The sequence below is a fragment of the Juglans regia genome, chromosome 14 (assembly GCF_001411555.2).
Source record: "Juglans regia cultivar Chandler chromosome 14, Walnut 2.0, whole genome shotgun sequence".
In the NCBI taxonomy this organism is placed as follows: Eukaryota; Viridiplantae; Streptophyta; class Magnoliopsida; order Fagales; family Juglandaceae; genus Juglans; species Juglans regia.
In genome coordinates this window covers 25,422,778-25,429,958 of record NC_049914.1, presented here as the reverse complement: position 1 = coordinate 25,429,958, position 7,181 = coordinate 25,422,778, and the positions used below count along the sequence as shown (strand labels likewise).

At 36.7% G+C, this 7,181-nt stretch overlaps 1 protein-coding gene across 1 annotated transcript in view; it reads right to left on the bottom strand.

Moving 5' to 3' along the window:
* Positions 1-7,181, bottom strand: part of LOC108998682 (1-acyl-sn-glycerol-3-phosphate acyltransferase 3-like) — a 13,237-nt gene that overhangs the window by 1,767 nt on the left and 4,289 nt on the right. The window lies entirely within an intron of this gene.

The following is a 7,181-nucleotide window of genomic DNA, read 5'->3' as shown; positions in this document are numbered from 1 at the left end:
CCACCACCCTCACCATCCCCTCCACCTCCTTATATTTACAAGTCCCCTCCTCCACCATCTCCCTCACCTCCTCCCCCATACATCTACAAATCCCCACCACCTCCTCCATATGTCTACAAGTCACCGCCTCCTCCATCTCCATCACCCCCTCCTCCCTACATCTACAAGTCCCCACCTCCTCCATCACCTTCACCTCCTCCTCCTTATGTTTACAAGTCTCCACCACCGCCATCCCCATCACCACCACCTTACTACTACTACAATTCCCCACCACCTCCCCCTGTATACTAATTATTACCGATCACTACTATTTGATCTATAGATTGCGTAAGTTTAGCTATATGCTCTCATTTTCTTTACATGCATGCCCTTCCGATCTTCTTATAGTTTTTGTGTTTTACGTTCCCCCATGGTAACCTTCTGTATTTATATTATTTTGTTAATTTGCAGCTTATTTGTTATTAAAAAGAATAAATGCTGCCCTCAAGTACTCGGACACTCTCATCGGGGATATATGGTTTTATGCAGTCCGTTCGAGACATGAAATGGCATACAAATAGACGGAAAGACATGCATGCCACGTTTCAGTGCCTTTTCATGAATAATGAGATCTTGTTGTAATTTGAAACTCGCGATCTACTTGATATAGATATTCATGTATTTGCGATTTCTTTAATTAATTGAATCCTATGTGTTGATGATCACGAGACGTTATATATGCTTAGAATATTACTCTCTTTTATTTCTTTAAACGGATCATATTCGATCTTCCAATATTCCATTTGCGGTAAAGCGAACGTACGTACCTACGTTGACTCTATATATATATATATATAATTAAACCATTCTTGACCCTATAAACCAATTCACTCCAAACAATTTTTTTTTTTTTTAAAGTAATACTGGATATAATTTTAGAATGTGTAAATCTCGCACATTCTCTTTAAAAAAGAGTGGAATTTTACATCATTAAAAAATTAACTTTTTCATGTAGATTATTTACTCAATTTTTTTAAAAAAAAATTAGTAAAACTTACATGACTGTATAAAAATATCGTTGTTCACTACAAGAAATAAGGGTTTTGCAGCGATTTTATATCCGTTGCTAGTACTGATTCTTCGACTTTTCGTCGTCGTTGAACAATTCTAGAACGTGATAATCATCAAAAAGTTAAAAAAGGATCATCCGACATCATCCGTGTTTGTACGTAGGCATGATTAATTTATTATATATTTAACACTGTTAATTTTAGCTAGCTTGCTAGCTTTCTTTGCTCTTTTTCTTGATCTATTTTCTTCTTCTTTTTTTCTTTCTTTTTTTTTTTTTTTTTTTGGTTGGTTAGGCATGCACATGATTGATCAACTCCAATTGAACTTCACCAGTTAACACATGCACGAGTATATATACTAAGTACGTAAACATCCAAACCTAGCTAGCGGCTGTTTTGATCATATTCATCAAATTTCTAATATTATTTAAAGTACTTCACCAACCCCGGCCCAATGTTAATTTGATCTGTTCCAATTGTGTTAAATAATTAGTAGTACACATACGTGCATGCATATATAATATCTGAATGAAGTTATAAAATGCAGAAAAATATATAGTTTCATCCAAGATACTGAAACTGTGTCGTATTAATCAAATTATAGGCATACACGAGTTTGAATTATATGATACAATGGATATGAACTAAACTGCAGATAAATAGTGTTATTTGGTTGTTGCCGTTTATCATAGGCCGATAATGTCACTTTGAAATTTATCGATGATATCAATTGGTTTTTTGCAACTTATCTTAATCAGTATCTATTGAGATGTCAAATCATGTGAAGAAGAGTCATATTCATCTTAACAGCCCCCCTCAAGCTAATGGGAGGTGAGACTACCATAAGCTTGGACTTGAGTAAATGAAATCGAGCTGCAGATAAAGCTTTGGTAAATATATCTGCTACCTAATGTGGTAGAAATTATGGATTTCAGCTGAATGTCCTTATTGATACCTTTTTTAACACAAAGTGGTTGTCTACTTTAATTTGCTTGGTACTAGCATGGAATATAGGGTTGGCAGCCAAGACAAGTGCACTAACATTATCACACCAAATGATGGAAGCTGTGATGAGAGAAAGATGAGGTTCATTGAATAACATGCGAAGCCAATAAAGCTCAGTTGTAGTGATGGCCAATGATCAATATTCAGAATCAGTACTTGATTTGGAAACCTCTGCTTGCTTCTTTGCACTTCAGGAAACAAGACAATTACCAAGAAGAATTTCAAAACCTAAGGTAGATCTTCGGTTATCTACGCTACCTGCCCAATCAGCATTGTAGTAGGCTTCAAGTTGCCACTGTCCCTTGGTGTAAAGAAGTCCATGATCAAGCGACCCTTTTAGGTAGCGAAGAACCCTGTTTGCAGCAGTCCAATGAACTGAAGTAGGGGAGTGCATGTCTTGAAAAATTTGATTCATAACAAAAGCAAATTCAGGTTGGTAAGTGTACAACACTGAAGAGCTCCCACTACATCTGTAATCAGCAAGGTCGGGGAGTGTTTCACCATCAAACTTGGAGAGTTTAATGCTAGAAAAGCAGGGATGTGGTGATGGTTGGGCGCCCTGCATGTGTACTTGAGTTAGCATATAAGAGATTTACTTTGAATGGCAGTGATGTAGTCCATCGTTAGTGCAAGTTGTCTAAATGCTTAAAAGGGAATTCCTCCTGAAGTCTTGTGATTAGTGAATGAATAACTGAATCATAAGAACCTGTGAGGATTAGGTCATCAAATAGATAAGAATGTAAATGTGAGCATCACCATGATAAAAACAAAATAGGGATGTATCAACAAGAGAGGCGGTGAAGCCAATGTCTAATAGAAAAAGTGATTGAACCAAGCTTGAGGGGCTTGTTTTAAGCCATAGATAGCTTTGTTTAACGTGCATACATTATCTGTAAACTGTGGATCTATATAACCCTGACATTTTTTCATGAATACTTCCTCCACTAGTGATCCATGTAGGAAGGTATTGGAAACATCCATATGCCTAATGGACCAATTAAAATGGACTACCAAAGTGAGTATAACTCGAATGGTTGACGGCTTAATCACAGGGCTGAAAGCCTCAGAATAGTCAATGCCACATTGTTGTTCAAAGTCTTTGCCAACAAGCTTGGCTTTGAAACGATCCACAGATCCATCTTTCTTCTATTTAGTGCAATACACCCGTTTGGTTCAAATGATGTTGTGGTTCAATGGCTGAGAGCAAAAAGACCAAGTGTTGTTGGAGACATGGGCATGAAATTCTTTATCCTTAGCTTCTTTCCACCAGAGTCAGTAACTACTTCGCGAAAAGTGGATCGTTCAGTCTCAGTCAAGAAAACATGAAATTAGTGCAGAGGTTATGGGTAGATTGATAAAGATGGGAATCTGGAATTTTTTTGGTTTGAGAGAACCAATCCTACATCAATGGTCTTAGGATGTGGGACTAATGTATCAAAAGAAGGTGGAGAGGTAAATTGTGTGTTTTTTTTAAACTAATAACTTCATTCATTACGAAATATACAATTGATCAATTACAATGGCTTGAACACACAATGGAGCATCCTCCATATGTACACGAAAAGAAGATAAATCCAACGCTGACTTGGCTAGAGAATGAGCTGCAGCATAAGCATTCCTCTTGGCATGAATAACATGAAACTGTTTCAGAGTACTCTTAGCATCCCCAATTAAAATTCCATGTGAGCAGAAATTCATATTAGGATCATTCAAACCATTAACAACCTGTAGACAGTCACCTTCAAATATCACCTTACTCAGACCTAATTCCTGGCAGAACTTCATAGCTTCCAACATCCCAAAAGTTTCAGCAGCAATTGGTTCCAATTGGATCTCTAGAGGCTTTTCTAACTTAGCCATAACTCTGCCTTCAAAGCCCCGGAGTGTTACTCCCACACCAATTCTATTTAATACTGAATTAATAGCCACATCCCAATTTGCTTTACAATGAGAAATATCAGGCGGTAACCATCTGGTAATAGGTCTGAACATTGATTGGGACAACATTCTCTTTTGCTGGACCGCTTTAAACAGATCATAAGAATGTTGAGAAGAATTAAGAACTTCAGTTGGATTTAGAAACACTGCATCATGCACAAATTTATTTCTGCGCCACCATATTGATTTAGTCTGACTACTGAAAGTTCAAGCTCTTCTTCTTGCAATCTTTTTATAAGAGTACACATTATCATGAAGAAATCATCAACATCAGTAATACATTTTGGTACTTTCATAAAACCTTGACACTAAACATCCTGAGTAGTTGGGCAAAGCCAGAGAGCATGTACAACAGATTCATATTGAGCTTTACAAATTGGACAAGTTGGACTATCAACTATCTTTCTCCTGAATAAATTCATTTTGGTAGGAAGACCATCTAGACAAGCTTTCCAGATAAAAGTTTTCACTGAATTCCAGATAGGATACTATCATCAGCAAAAAACATGTGACTAATATGTATGGATCCATCAGCAATAGGAATTCCAGATATTAGTTTTTTCTGATTAGCATTGGTTAATAAAGAACTCAGAGCTTTTACACAGATAATGAAAATATAACATGATAATGGATCACCTTGTCGAAGACCACGAGTAGGGACAATTGTTTCTATTGGAGTACCATTGACCAGTATTGAGGATGAGATAGAACACGCACATTTCATAATAAGTTGAATCCATCTTTATGCAAAACCCATTTTCTGCAAAACAGCTCCCATGAAAATCTATTTCACTCGATCATAAGTTTTACTCATATCCAACTTTAGTACCATTTATCCATCTCTGCCTCTCATTGCAGAATTCATTTTGCATAATGTTTCATCCTTAGCAAGTATGTTATTAGTTATTAACCAAGCGGGTATAAATGCACTTTGAGTTTGAGACATGATTTTTGAAAGAATGTGTTTGTCGATTAGCTAAAAATTTTGCCACAATCTTATATAAAACATTACACAAGCTAATTGGGTAGAAATCTGTTACCTTTTCTGCCCTAGGGACTTTAGGAATAAGAGTAATGAAGGTTGAATGGATAGATTCCATACTCCTATCTGTATGCAGACATTCCAAGACAGCTGCACAAATCCCATCACCAACCAAATCCCATTTTTCTTGATAAAAACAACTAGCTACACCATCTGGACCATGATATTTCAATGGACCCATACCAAAGAGAGCAAACTTGATTTCCTAAGTAGAGAAAGGTAACAACAAACTCTCATTCATGCCCACATCAACCACCTGAATTATATATGCAATGGAAGACTCCAACTTTGAGCAACCAGCAGAAAAATATATCTTTTTGTAATACTTAGAGAAAGATGCACTTAATGCACCTAATCATGCACTTCTTTCCTCCACATTTAGCTTTTAAATTACCTAAATACTTTTAATAATGACAAGCTCTTCTTGACCTTTAATTCCTCCAATAATTAAAATCAACTCACCTATCTAGGTGGATAGTTTTATTTTTGAGCAGTGCAGGCTCTATCCACAGTTTATTTTATCAACATTAATCTCTCACCATTTTATGATGTTGTATTTAATAATTTGAGACTATTTATTATGTTTTAACTGTAAATAAATTATTTAATGCCACATAAAAAAATGAAAAGATAATAGTAAAAACCTTGATAATAGAAATACTAATTAATCTGATAATTAATCTAGCATTTTCCTGAGGTTTCATATTAATAAGATAATTTTTTATTTATATCGGTATAATCACGAGCATAATCATTGGAAAACTTGGTATCACAAGCATAAATCTTATGCTGTCAAGAAGCTGAGCAACCATGATTATTCAAATAGATATAATTACATAGACTCGTTGCATCTTGGTGCTTAATTTAATAACATGCATGGACCAGGCAATTGATAGTGATATGTAGCTTTATTTATTTAACTTTTTTTTTTTTTTTTGTAACTTTTTCTGAAGAAATGAATGGAAAATCTGGAAAAAATAAGGTGGTACGCCTGCAGGACCTGTTCTGCCTTGCAAATTGGAAATGTTCCACTTTCACCGACTCTGTTGCTGATGTTTATAAAACCCAAAAACAAAAAATAAAAATAATAAAAAACAAGTGTATATATTAATGTCGATATTGCCAGTACATATGTCCAGCCTAGAAACTCAAAATCCAACAACGCGTGTTAGGTATTAATTTTCATTCATTTCAACACAAGCCAAAGACTAAACAAAGATCAAACATGAACCCATTTTCACATTAATTAGGGTTGTTGATGGAGTCAATTAGTCTTTACATAAATGTATTCTTTTTAATCATTATCAATATTGGTGCCTGCACAGATAATCTAGACCGTTTCAAGGCATTACTGGGATCCCATTATTCATGTATTATTGGTTAGTTCAAGGTTGAAAACTTCATCTAGTACTAAAAAACATGCTGATCTGCTTATTGAAGGGTTGGCTATATAAAGTGGGAGCCTCTGCTCAGTGCTCCTCATTCCAAAGTAGTTCAGATCTTCAAGCCATAAAACACACAACTGTGGGAGTTTCGTGTTTACTCAAAAATGGCCAATTTTTGGCCTCGCCTGGTTTATGCAGTGGCAGTATTCATACTGGCCACCAATGTAGCAGCCGATGATGATGATTACAAGCCTTACATTTACAAGTCCCCTCCCCCGCCATACTACCGCTACAACTCACCGTTGCCTCCATACTACAAGAAGTCTCCACCACATTACTACTATAACTCACCGCCGCCACCATCACCATCTCCTCCTCCTCCCTATATTTATAAATCTCCACCACCACCATCTCCATCACCACCTCCACCTTACATTTACAAATCCCCTCCTCCACCGTCTCCATCACCTCCTCCTCCTTATATTTATAAGTCACCACCTCCACCTTCTCCATCTCCACCTCCTCCTTACGTTTACAAGTCACCGCCTCCTCCATCTCCATCACCTCCTCCTCCATATATCTATAAATCACCACCACCACCCTCACCATCTCCTCCACCTCCTTATATTTACAAGTCACCACCTCCGCCATCTCCCTCACCTCCTCCTCCATATGTCTACAAGTCACCTCCACCTCCATCACCATCACCCCCTCCTCCTTATATTTATAAGTCACCCCCTCCTCCATATATCTATAAATCAC